Source organism: Temnothorax nylanderi, unplaced genomic scaffold, assembly GCF_030848795.1.
Source record: "Temnothorax nylanderi isolate EJ_2023f unplaced genomic scaffold, tnyl_v1.0 TNYL_tig0346_pilon, whole genome shotgun sequence".
Taxonomy (NCBI): Eukaryota; Metazoa; Arthropoda; class Insecta; order Hymenoptera; family Formicidae; genus Temnothorax; species Temnothorax nylanderi.
Genome location: NW_027249408.1, coordinates 130452 through 142500, shown reverse-complemented (window position 1 = coordinate 142500; position 12049 = coordinate 130452).

The following is a 12049-nucleotide window of genomic DNA, read 5'->3' as shown; positions in this document are numbered from 1 at the left end:
TGGTTGCTTAAGACAGCAGGACGGTGGCCATGGAAGTCGGAATCCGCTAAGGAGTGTGTAACAACTCACCTGCCGAAGCAACTAGCCCTGAAAATGGATGGCGCTGAAGCGTCGAGCCTATACTCTGCCGTCAGCGGCAAGTGGGGCGGCCGCGCGGGGGGATTTCATCTCTCCGCGCGCCGCCACGAAGCCCTGACGAGTAGGAGGGTCGCGGCGGTGTGCGCAGAAGGGTCTGGGCGCGAGCCTGCCTGGAGCCGCCGTCGGTGCAGATCTTGGTGGTAGTAGCAAATACTCCAGCGAGGCCCTGGAGGACTGACGTGGAGAAGGGTTTCGTGTGAACAGCCGTTGCACACGAGTCAGTCGATCCTAAGCCCTAGGAGAAATCCTATGTCAATGACGGCGTACGATACTCGAGTGTGTAAAAAAAAAACTGCTCTTTTGAGTTTATATACGACACACGCCCGTCGGGCGAAAGGGAATCCGGTTCCTATTCCGGAACCCGGCAGCGGAACCGCATACAATTCGGGCCCTCGTAAGAGTGTTCGTCGGGGTAACCCAAAATGACCTGGAGACGCCGTCGGGAGATCCGGGAAGAGTTTTCTTTTCTGTATAAGCGTTCGAGTTCCCTGGAAACCTCTAGCAGGGAGATAGGGTTTGGAACGCGAAGAGCACCGCAGTTGCGGCGGTGTCCGGATCTTCCCCTCGGACCTTGAAAATCCAGGAGAGGGCCACGTGGAGGTGTCGCGCCGGTTCGTACCCATATCCGCAGCAGGTCTCCAAGGTAAAGAGCCTCTAGTCGATAGACTAATGTAGGTAAGGGAAGTCGGCAAATTGGATCCGTAACTTCGGAATAAGGATTGGCTCTGAGGAGCGGGGCGTGTCGGGCTTGGTCGGGAAGCGGGTTTGGCTGACGTGCCGGGCCTGGGCGAGGTGAACCGATCGGCGTTCTCGCGCCGGTCCCGGGGATCCGAGCTCGGTCCCGTGCCTTGGCCTCCCGCGGATCTTCCTTGCTGCGAGGCTTCCGTGGCGGCGCGAGCCGTCGTGGTCGTCCTCTTCGGCCGCCATTCAACGCTCAGCTCAGAACTGGCACGGACTAGGGGAATCCGACTGTCTAATTAAAACAAAGCATTGCGATGGCCCTCGCGGGTGTTGACGCAATGTGATTTCTGCCCAGTGCTCTGAATAACAACTCGACGTAGCAACACGCGATCGAGCGAACACGTGCGTTAGGAGAGATTGCTGTACAATCTAGTTTTAAATAAACTATTATTTGTTTATAATAAACAAAAAGCATTATTTCGCGACCCCAGTGAATATCCTATCCTCGTAAATACGTTCGCTTAACAAGGGCGTGGCCGACGGCCTTGAACGCGCCTGCGACGTGAATCGACAGCCATCTTGCCGAGAAGGAAGGACGGGGCAACGCAGTAAAACAAGGTTTCTGTATTCAATCCAGAAAATACAGTGGCGACCGTAAATTCAGCCCAAGTAGTAAGTGGCTATAATTAATAATTTTAACAATTCCATTCGTTGTTCCGGTCACACCCACTCGTACTTTTCATGGGTCTTTGTTTCACTCCCACTTATAGCTTTGTCTCACTCCCACCAACGTCTTCCTCATGGTATCGACCGCGAGCGAAAGCAACACGCCGCGCGGCACTCGGACGTTTTTGCGCCCGAGCGGCACCGGAGGTAACGACCGCGAGCGAAAGCAACACGCCGCGCGAGACTTGCGACGTTTTTCGCCCGAGCGGTAATTTTTATAGGACAGTTTAGTAATAGCATCTGCTATCAAAAAATACAATCAGGAGCTTGGAGGAAAGTGGAGCATTTTTTATAGACATAATGAAATAAATAAAAACTTAAAATTTTAGATATCATTATGTAATAGGATTTTCGTTAACAATTTTAGAAAAGTAATTATGTCACATATAAAGTAAGAATGTACACATTTGAAATACATGAGATATATTTCGGTTAAACAGACATTAGACAATAGTTAGAGTATAAAAATCTATCTGCGAATTGAGGTTTTTTTCTGAAATCAAATAAATAAAATATACATTTTTGTAGTAAGATACTACTATATTTATTAGATATCCCAAAATAGTAGTCGATACATAAAAACATTATTTTCAAAATTTTGGGTTTTTTCCACTTCCGCACCACTGTGCGGCGGCCCGTCCGGCTGCTAAGAGGCCTCGTATAATTTTATACAATGTACCGAGCGATATGGGAGTCGATGGTGTCAGATGTGCCATAGCAAGTCAGAACCCAGAACTCCTGCGTGGGGTAGAAGCAGGGGTCTATGATCAGGAATGCGTATTCCGATTCAAGTTGGGTAAAGGGAACGAGGAGACAGTTAATTGGGTACTGGAGGTGACACCCAATATGCGAGGGAGGTTTATGAAAGCGACAAGGGTATATGTGGGTTGGCGAAGTTGTAGGGTCGCCGACTTTACAGCACCGATCAGGTGCTTTAGATGTCTTGACCTAGGTCACGTTGCGAGGCACTGTAGGGCAACGGAAGATGTATATTCCCACTGCGGTCAAGGGGGTCATCGACGGGATAAATGCCCTAATACAGCCGGGCCAAAGGTATGTGCTGTATGTAAGAGGCGAGGGCGACCGGCTAACCATGCGGTGGACGATAGGGGGTGTCCCTCATACGCGATAGCAAGGGAGAGGCACGCTGGCACCATCGATGGCTAGGCAAAATACGCAGGGTGTCTCGAGTGGTGCAGTGCAACTGTCAGAGAGCGTATGCGGTTATGTGTGACCTGGGTGAAATGTTGTGTGAACGTCGAGTGAGTGTGGCACTGCTGCAGGAACCGTGTGTGAAGAATGGACGTGTAGTCGGACTCCCGCTACGGATGGATGTGATTGTAAATGAGGGTGAATGTATTAAAGCAGCAGTGGTGGTGAATGACCCCAATCTTGAAGCGATGTGTGTAAGGGAGTGCTCGGACGAGTATGGCGTGTGTGTGTGGCTAAAGGGAGACTTCGGCGAAATGTATGTGGTGTCTGTGTACTGCAGGTTCGGTGAGGACATCGAGCCGTACCTGGCGTACATGGACAGGGTGCGAATGGCGACCAGAGGAAAGCGTGTGCTGGTGGGTATGGATGCGAATGCCGTCTCTCCCTTATGGTACAGTAATAGTCCGAGAGCTGGCTACGAAAATACCAACGTCATTTGTTTAAGGAAATTTTCAACCTCAAACGATTGTGGCAATGTTGCAAATCAAGAAAGCGCAAGTCTGGCTGCTGGCCGGTGGTGCGTTTAGCGGGGGTGTACGCCCTTAGCTGTAAAATATCGAGGATGAAAAACGTCATATGTGTACGGCTAAAAATTTTTTTGCGTGTACTATATAATATTGTAAAGTACTTGCAAATGTTGCCAGACCTGTAGGTGGGGTCTAAAGTATTGCCAGATCAGGGTATAACTGCTTAAGGGGTAACGCCACTGTAGCGGCCCGGAAATTTTGACAAATTTTTATGGGAATATAGTGAATGGAATACAAAATCTGTTTAAAGGCCTTTATTGTACATACTTTAAAGTGTGTTCACAATTTTTTTCCATTTTTGTTTTTACAAAATGGCGGCGCCAGAGCTCAGCAAAGGAAGCCTCTAGTGTTCTGCGGCCGGAAAGATTTCTCCTCCAATTTTTGACCTGGAACAAAAAACCAAAAATTTTTTAGTTTTATATAAGATTAGCTCGAGAAAGACGTACGGAAATTAAAAAATATCATTTTTTGTAAAAATGGTGCACGTTTGAACAAAACGTTTCATTTTTAAAAACGTTTCATTTTTGTTCAAACGTGCACCATTTTTACAAAAAATGATATTTTTTAATTTCCGTACGTCTTTCTCGAGCTAATCTTATATAAAACTAAAAAATTTTTGGTTTTTTGTTCCAGGTCAAAAATTGGAGGAGAAATCTTTCCGGCCGCAGAACACTAAAGGCTTCCTTTGCTGAGCTCTGGCGCCGCCATTTTGTAAAAACAAAAATTGAAAAAAATTGTGAACACACTTTAAAGTATGTACAATAAAGGCCTTTAAACAGATTTTGTATTCCATTCACTATATTCCCATAAAAATTTGTCAAAATTTCCGGGCCGCTGCAGTGGCGTTACCCCTTAAGCAGTTATACCTTGATCTGGCAATACTTTAGACCCCACCTACAGGTCTGGCAACATTTGCAAGTACTTTACAATATTATATAGTACACGCAAAAAAATTTTTAGCCGTACACATATGACGTTTTTCATCCTCGATATTTTACAGCTAAGGGCGTACACCCCCGCTAAACGCACCACCGGCCAGCAGCCAGACTTGCGCTTTCTTGATTTGCAACATTGCCACAATCGTTTGAGGTTGAAAATTTCCTTAAACAAATGACGTTGGTATTTTCGTAGCCAGCTCTCGGACTATAAGGGTAGGGGAGGCAGCAGAGAAAGTGAAATGCGTGGGAGAGTGCTTGAGGAATGGATTGTTGCGAATGGTATGATTGTGTTGAACGAGCCAAGCGAGGGTTACACTTTTAGCGGACCCAATGGGGAAAGCGATATTGATGTGACCCTCGTGAGCGACGTGTCTGGGGGATGCCAGTATGAATGGGAAGTCAAGAGTGACTGGGGTATCAGCGACCATAATGTGTTGCTGATACGTATGACTTATGGTGAGAATGTCGAGCGAGTGGAACGTACGCCTAGGTGGGTGTGCAAAAACGTGGACTGGGAAGGATATGGGAGCGATCTGGTAGAGTATGCATCTGAAGACGCGGTGAGTGTGATGGATGACTGGGACGCCGATAGCTTGGCGGAGCGCATCACATCATGGATCCAGAGAGCAAATGACAAGAGAATGAAAAGGCGAGTGTGTGGAGTTGCAAGGAAGCTTGTGTGGTGGACGAGTGAACTTGAGCGTATGAAGAAGGATGTGAGAAAGCGTAGGCGTGCCTACCAACGAATAAGAGGGAGAGATAGGAATCGAGTGGAAGGATGCCTGAGTGCGTACAAACGTACTCTGGCAGAGTACAAGAGAATGATTTGGAGCGTGAAAGAAGAAAACTGGAGACAGTTCGTGAGTGATACGGGAAATAAGGATCCGTGGGGTGATGTGTACAAGGTGTGTATGGGGAAGTATGGACGGGATAGGCTGAGTGCTATGAGAGTGGGTGACAGAGTCACGAGTACGTGGGAAGAGAGCGTGAATGTGCTGCTGGATCGCTTCTTCCCAGCCGCGGAGATGGAAGATGTGCGAATGGCAGAGAGAGAAAAGGTTGAAAGGTCGTTTGAATGGGATGAGGTGGATGTGGCAGTGAAAGCGATGAAAGTGGGTAAGGCACCTGGGTTGGATGGGATAACTGCGGAAATGCTACGTGCGATCTGGCGTGCAATTCCGGGATGGTTGAAGCGAGTGTATGATGTGTGTCTGAGTACCAATCGCTTTCCTACGGTGTGGAAGAAAGCGAGAGTGATTGTACTGTTGAAGTCCCCAGAGAAAGTGCGGTCGGACCCCGGGTCGTACAGGCCGATCAGCCTGTTGTCTGTGCTTGGGAAAGTGTTGGAGCGACTGATGGTGAATAGGCTTGAGCGACTGATGAATGGCAGAATGTGTGAGGCACAGCACGGGTTTGTGAAGGGACGTTCGACCGAGAGTGCGTGGAATAGCGTGCGTGAGTGTGTGAGTGGGTCCGTGCACAAGTATGTGTTGGGAATTTTCGTGGACTTCCAGGGTGCCTTCGACAACCTGGAGTGGCCATGTGTGCTCGAGAGACTGCGTGAGGAAGGATGTGAGGAGATTGGGTTGTGGGAGAGTTATTTTAATGAAAGATGGGCATGCATGATAGGAACGAATGGGGAAGTGTGGAAGAAAGTTCTGCGGGGTGCACCGCAGGGGTCCATCGGTGGCCCAAACATTTGGGACATACAGATGGATAAGCTCCTGTGGGAGCTCCGCAGACGAGGATGTATGGCGACGGCGTATGCGGATGATCTGTTCGTGCCTGTCGAAGGGCAGAGCCGAGCAGATCTGGAGAGAATGGGGAACGAGTGGATGAGAATAGTGAGGGAATGGGGTGCGAGTGTCGGTGTGAAAGTGTCTGAGAGTAAAACTGTGATGATGCTCCTAAAAGGGAGCATGTCGGAAACGAGACACCCGAGCGTTAGTGTGAATGGGAAGCATGTGAGGTACGTGAAGAGTGTTAGATATCTGGGTGTATGGGTGGGCGAGCGAATGAGTTTTAAGCCGCACCTGGAGTGTATGAGGCAAAAGTGTGTGAACGTGGTTGGGAAACTGAGACGGGTCCTAAGGAGCGAATGGGGATTGCGAAAGAAAGCTTGGCGTGTGATCTACAAGGGACTGTTTGCTGCGTGTGTCATGTATGGTGCGAGCGTGTGGTATGAAGCCATGAGGTATGGGTACGCGCGTGACGCGATTAACAGGTGCCAAAGAGTGGCGATGGGCGCCTGTTTGAATGTCTGTAGAACGGTCTCCACGGAAGCCATGCAAGTAATAATGGGTGGTCTTCCGTGGGACCTGGAATGCGTCAGAAGAGGTGTGAGTGCGAGAATGAAGAATGGTTGGAGATTGAGTGAGAGTGATATTGTGAGCGAAGAGGAAGTGAGTGCAAGAGATATGGTTGAAAGTATGGAACTGGTGAGTAATAAGCTGCATGAAAGATGGCAGAGTAGATGGGATAATAACGCGAATGGACGAGTGACGTATGGCTTCGTACAGAATGTGAGGTTTGCCGAGACCTGTTTGGGATTTGAGCCGAGCTTATGGCTCGGCTATATCCTGACGGGGCACGGTAGTTTGAATGAGTTCTTGTATAAAAGGGGATTGTCTGAGACCGAAAGATGTGCGTGTGGTGCTGAGTGCGAGGATTGGAAGCATGTGATGATTGAATGCGAAATGTATGAGGACATTAGGACCTTGGACGAATGGGGAGTCAGGGTGAGTGAAGATGGTAGAGTGGATGTGAGCGAAGTACTAGAGCGAAAGGAAAGATACGAGAGTCTGAGCAGGTTTGCGGCATGTGTGTTTTAGAGAAGAATGAATGCGAATGCGTGAGGTGTGTGAGTGCGGCCTACCAGTGCCGGGTCTGCAAGAGGCCCAACTGGGAGCAGCTTCGGCTGCGAAGATCCGACCAGTGATCCAGACTGGTACCACGGGGACCGGTGGCCCAGGGAGCTTGCTCCCGCCGGTCGCGGGTAGGACCATCGTGGTGGCAGTGGTTTAAAGCCAAATGCTGGCTAGGATACCCGAGTCTTGTACTTGGGTGTCCGACGGGTGAGCTGCGTCCCAACAGCTCGGGTGCCAGCCTGCTTAGCTGGTAGAGCGTGGATAGTCGCTCGCCCCGACCAGTGGGGCTGCGGGATCCTGTAATTCCGCGGCATACTGGTAGTATCGACCTCGGTCGGTTCGCGCTGATTGGGCGTATCCCAATCCCGCGCCCATGGGGGCCGTGTGGATAAGGCTCTACGAGCAAGTGCCGCACGTTAAATAAAACGACAATTATTGTCCCTATCTACTATCTAGCGAAACCACTGCCAAGGGAACGGGCTTGGAAAAATTAGCGGGGAAAGAAGACCCTGTTGAGCTTGACTCTAGTCTGGCACTGTAAGGAGACATGAGAGGTGTAGCATAAGTGGGAGATGGCAACATCGCCGGTGAAATACCACTACTTTCATCGTTTCCTTACTTACTCGGTTAGGCGGAGCGCGTGCCCCGAGGGCTTCGTGCCCCGGCGGTCACGGTGTTCTAGAGCCAAGCGTGTCAGAGTGGCGTGAGGCCTCGCGGCCGATCGCCGTTAATACTCCCGCGTGATCCGATTCGAGGACACTGCCAGGCGGGGAGTTTGACTGTGGCGGTACATCTGTCAAAGAATACCCCAAGCGGTCTTTACGAGTTGATCTTTAAGAAATTTCCCAATGACGATATCTACACGGAGGACGACAAGCAAAAATACAAGAGCATTCTGTTGGCAACGAGTGCTCATAAACGCAATTATGATGTTCACGCTCGAATAAATAGCAACAGGAGATACAAGTACACACAAATAATCGCACCGTTGATTTCGGGTAAAAAAGCTGGAAAAGGTATACCGCGTGCCATGACATTAAACGACAACAAGATCGACTATGTTCATTGGGACGATCCCAACGAGCTTGTAGATCGTCTCCGATTGCTCGAAGCTTCGCGCCTAGCGGGTCACACCGGTCACGATAACGAGATCCTGTCGATTATCGAGGAACTTCGCGAGGCTGGACTTATTATAAATTAAACCGCGCGTCGGTGAGTCATTCAATCAACATCGAAATGCCGATCAACAAGTTTGGTATATCGCTCGGAAGAGGCGGTGCGGAACCGTACTGTCAATGGAGCGGATTAATCAGAAATTACGTGCGCGATAACGCTCTTTGCATGGTCGCCACCGACTTTGACGCGAAATCGCGCAAGATTCGACGGATAACGCCGCCTGTAGATGATGGCGATGCCGCCAATAAACGTTACGTTGTGACCAAACGGTACCACAGGGGGCCACGGATCGCGCTGGATGTCCTTCAATTCAACGGTCGCCACTTGGTTTGACCTTGAGTTACCGAGAAGGTAAGTATCTGTGATTCCGTGGATTATCAATTTAACTAATTTTTCCTTTTTTCAGGTTCCCACCATGGATGGATCATCGCCGTCGCCGACACCAGGATCACCGCTATTCTCGACGCCCAGGATCAACGAGGGACTTCGATGGATCACCGCCGATGGATCAGGTAAGTAAAAGGTAAGTAAATTTGATAATTCCGGGAATTATTTGTGCTATGATTGAATAATTTATTCAATGTTCTTGATTCACACAGATGGTCGTTCGTAAAATGTCGATTTGCGCAAGATGGTGTTCGCACGCTTCGCCAAGTCGCTCACAAGTCACTGTCGGTATTATAATACTGTTCGCCTTTGTAGAGGCGAATGTTAACGCGTTTCGCGGGCGTTCCCGTTTGTTTAGGATGTCGGGGTACAATAAACAATACACTCGAATTATGTTCGCGGGACTTAGCGCGACAACGGGTACTGTTAATGCGAGCAAGTTACCGCTACGACGATCCACGAGAGACTGCCTCGAGTGGTCCCTCTCTCTTTGGCTCCCCACTATTGCGATCGGCCCCCACTCTTCTGCCGCGACAACTTTCTCTTTCTGGAACGTTCCTAACTGCGCAAATGATCACGCGCTCCCCCCATGCGTTTTATCCTATTCCCTATCCTCGGAGCGCCTCCTAACTAACTAATCGTTCGCTTGGGAACCCTTCTCCCCGTTCTCGTGTTTGGGGTTCTCTCCGCTGGTCGGGCTCCGGAAGCTTTCCGTGGACTTATCGTCCTCGACCGCGGTCGCATCCCCGGTCGTCACTCCTGGGACGTCGGCTCCCACGCTTCGCTCGTACGCGAGATCGGTCTCTAGTTGGTCGATCGCGCTATATATCGCCGCGAGCTCTGTCGGTGATTCCGCGTGCGTCGCGTTTTCACCCGTCGTCACCTCTTCGGGCGTGGGCCCGGCCGTGGTCCCGCCGTTTGTTACCTGCGGGAGCAGGTCCGGCATGTCCCGCCCGACTGAAACTTCGGGGGGATCTGCTACGTCCTCCGCTGCCTGCCTCTGCGCTGGCCTCGCCCGTCGACAGATTTGACTCACCGCCTCGTCCAATAGCCGGCGCAGGACCACTCTCGGTGACCCCGCGCACGCTGGATGCGACACGTTTGAGCACGGTCTCAACGTGCAGCAGAGCGTGCAAATTTTGAAAGATCGGCAGGATGAAATCGAGAGAAAGATGGTCGCATTCCAGAATAACGTGCAAATTACCCTAAACAAACTTCAAAAGATGATTCAAGATGTAATTGCGAATCATCGCGAATAGATAAGAACGTACATCTGATCTCTGCGTCAGTTGCGCGTCATCGTCATAGCTAGTAAGAAGCAATCAACTGAGAAACGGAGGCTGGTGGAAGAACTACACGCTCCTACGAGAAGAAATTTTTTGCGAAGACGTGTCATAGTGCGCGGATACGATGACCTGTGGCAGGCGGATGTGGTCGAAATGCGCCCATACACGCGATTCAACAGAGGCTACCACTACATACTCACCGTTATCGACGTACTGAGCAAGCACGCATGGGCCGTACCGCTCAAGGCCAAGAGCGGAACCGAGGAAACTTTCATCGTTTCCTTACTTACTCGGTTAGGCGGAGCGCGTGCCCCGAGGGCTTCGTGCCCCGGCGGTCACGGTGTTCTAGAGCCAAGCGTGTCAGAGTGGCGTGAGGCCTCGCGGCCGATCGCCGTTAATACTCCCGCGTAGTTACTACGGCGATTGCGAAAATAATTCGAGACGGCGGAAGATGTCCGAAAAATCTGCAGACTGACAAGGGAAAAGAATTTTACAACGCAAACGTGCAGAAACTCTTGAAGAAACATAATATCAATCACTATTCGACCTATTCCGTAATGAAGGCATCGGTCGTCGAACGATTCAATCGCACGCTCAAGAACGATATGTGGAAAATGTTTACGCTCAACGGAAATTACAAATGGATCGACTCGCTGCCGGGTCTCGTATCAGATTACAACGCGCGAAAGCATCGAACTATCGGTATGCGACCCATCGATGTTACCCCCGCGATCGCCGACAAGCTCCTAACAACGGTGTACAGTCACGTAAAGATCGCTGCTCCCGCGCGATTCAAAGTGGGCGACTCGGTACGCGTGAGTAAATTCAAGACAATCTTCGAGAAAGAATACACGCCAAATTGGACCACGGAGGTGTTTAGAATCGTCAAAGTGCAGAAAACTAATCCCGTGACGTATCTATTGGAAGATTCCTGCGGAAAAGCCGTCGCCGGCGGCTTCTACGAATACGAGTTACATCGCGTTGCTAATCCCGACGTGTATCTCGTTGAAAAAGTTTTGCGCAAAAGGGGGGATGAGGTTTATGTAAAGTGGTTAGGATTTGATAATTTATACAATTCATGGATACACAAGAATAATGTATTGTAAAAATTTATTACAATATAAAAACATATTATACATACAAATGAGTCATTAATTTTCATAAATATCTAAATGTAATTACAATATATTTAAGGTATTTTATAATGCCCCCATGGCAGTGTCTCGGTAGAACCAGGTATAATGTATCACTTATCATCGTACGGACTTAGAGCTATTTTCGTTTCGGACACGGTGTACACCTCGTGTTGTTTGGATCTTATGCAGGTCTGCTGTTGTGTCATTTCAATTTCGTCGCGCAGACACCGCGTGTAATCGTCGAACGTTATCGACCTGGCTACGACGTTACTCTTAACACCTTTAGCCTTTTTCGTATCTTTCTTACCGTCGACTCGCAAGGCGTACGTCTTTGCTCTAAGCCCGACGAATTCGGTCATTATCGCACCGTTGTTTTCGTCTTTCATCAAGCCCAGAACTTTTTTATTGGCGAGTGGGATACCGTACGCATTATCGACCGCGTAATCGCTAGTTTCAAATCTAATAATGTGGCGCTTCATGGTGTCATACACATCGTCACACTCGATATGATAAATGAGACTGTCAGTATCGGTGTATGTGACTTTACACTTGTCGCGATACAACGGTAACATGTACTCGTGATGAAATTCGTACAAACATGTCTTGGATATATCGAGGATGCACATACCCACGTAGATTGGTTTGTCGAACTTCACCTCGAGTTTTCGCATTTCTATTGCTACTAGATTCTCCGAAAATACGCTTCGGCTATGAAAATTTGGTTTCGCGATCATTGCCTCCGCGCCGTATCTAGCCTCCCAATGAGTCACGAGTCGCATGTCAACGTGATTGCGCACATTCTCCATGGTTTTGCTAAACACAGCGTTGTTCATCAATTTGTATAAATTTTTCTCGAAATCATTCTTGGCCAATGTTCTAAATTTCGTATTAAGTTCTATATAATCGCGAAGCCATGGAGATTGCGCGAATTTCAATATGCGGCGAATCTTTGATATACGGAGACCGTGACGAGTA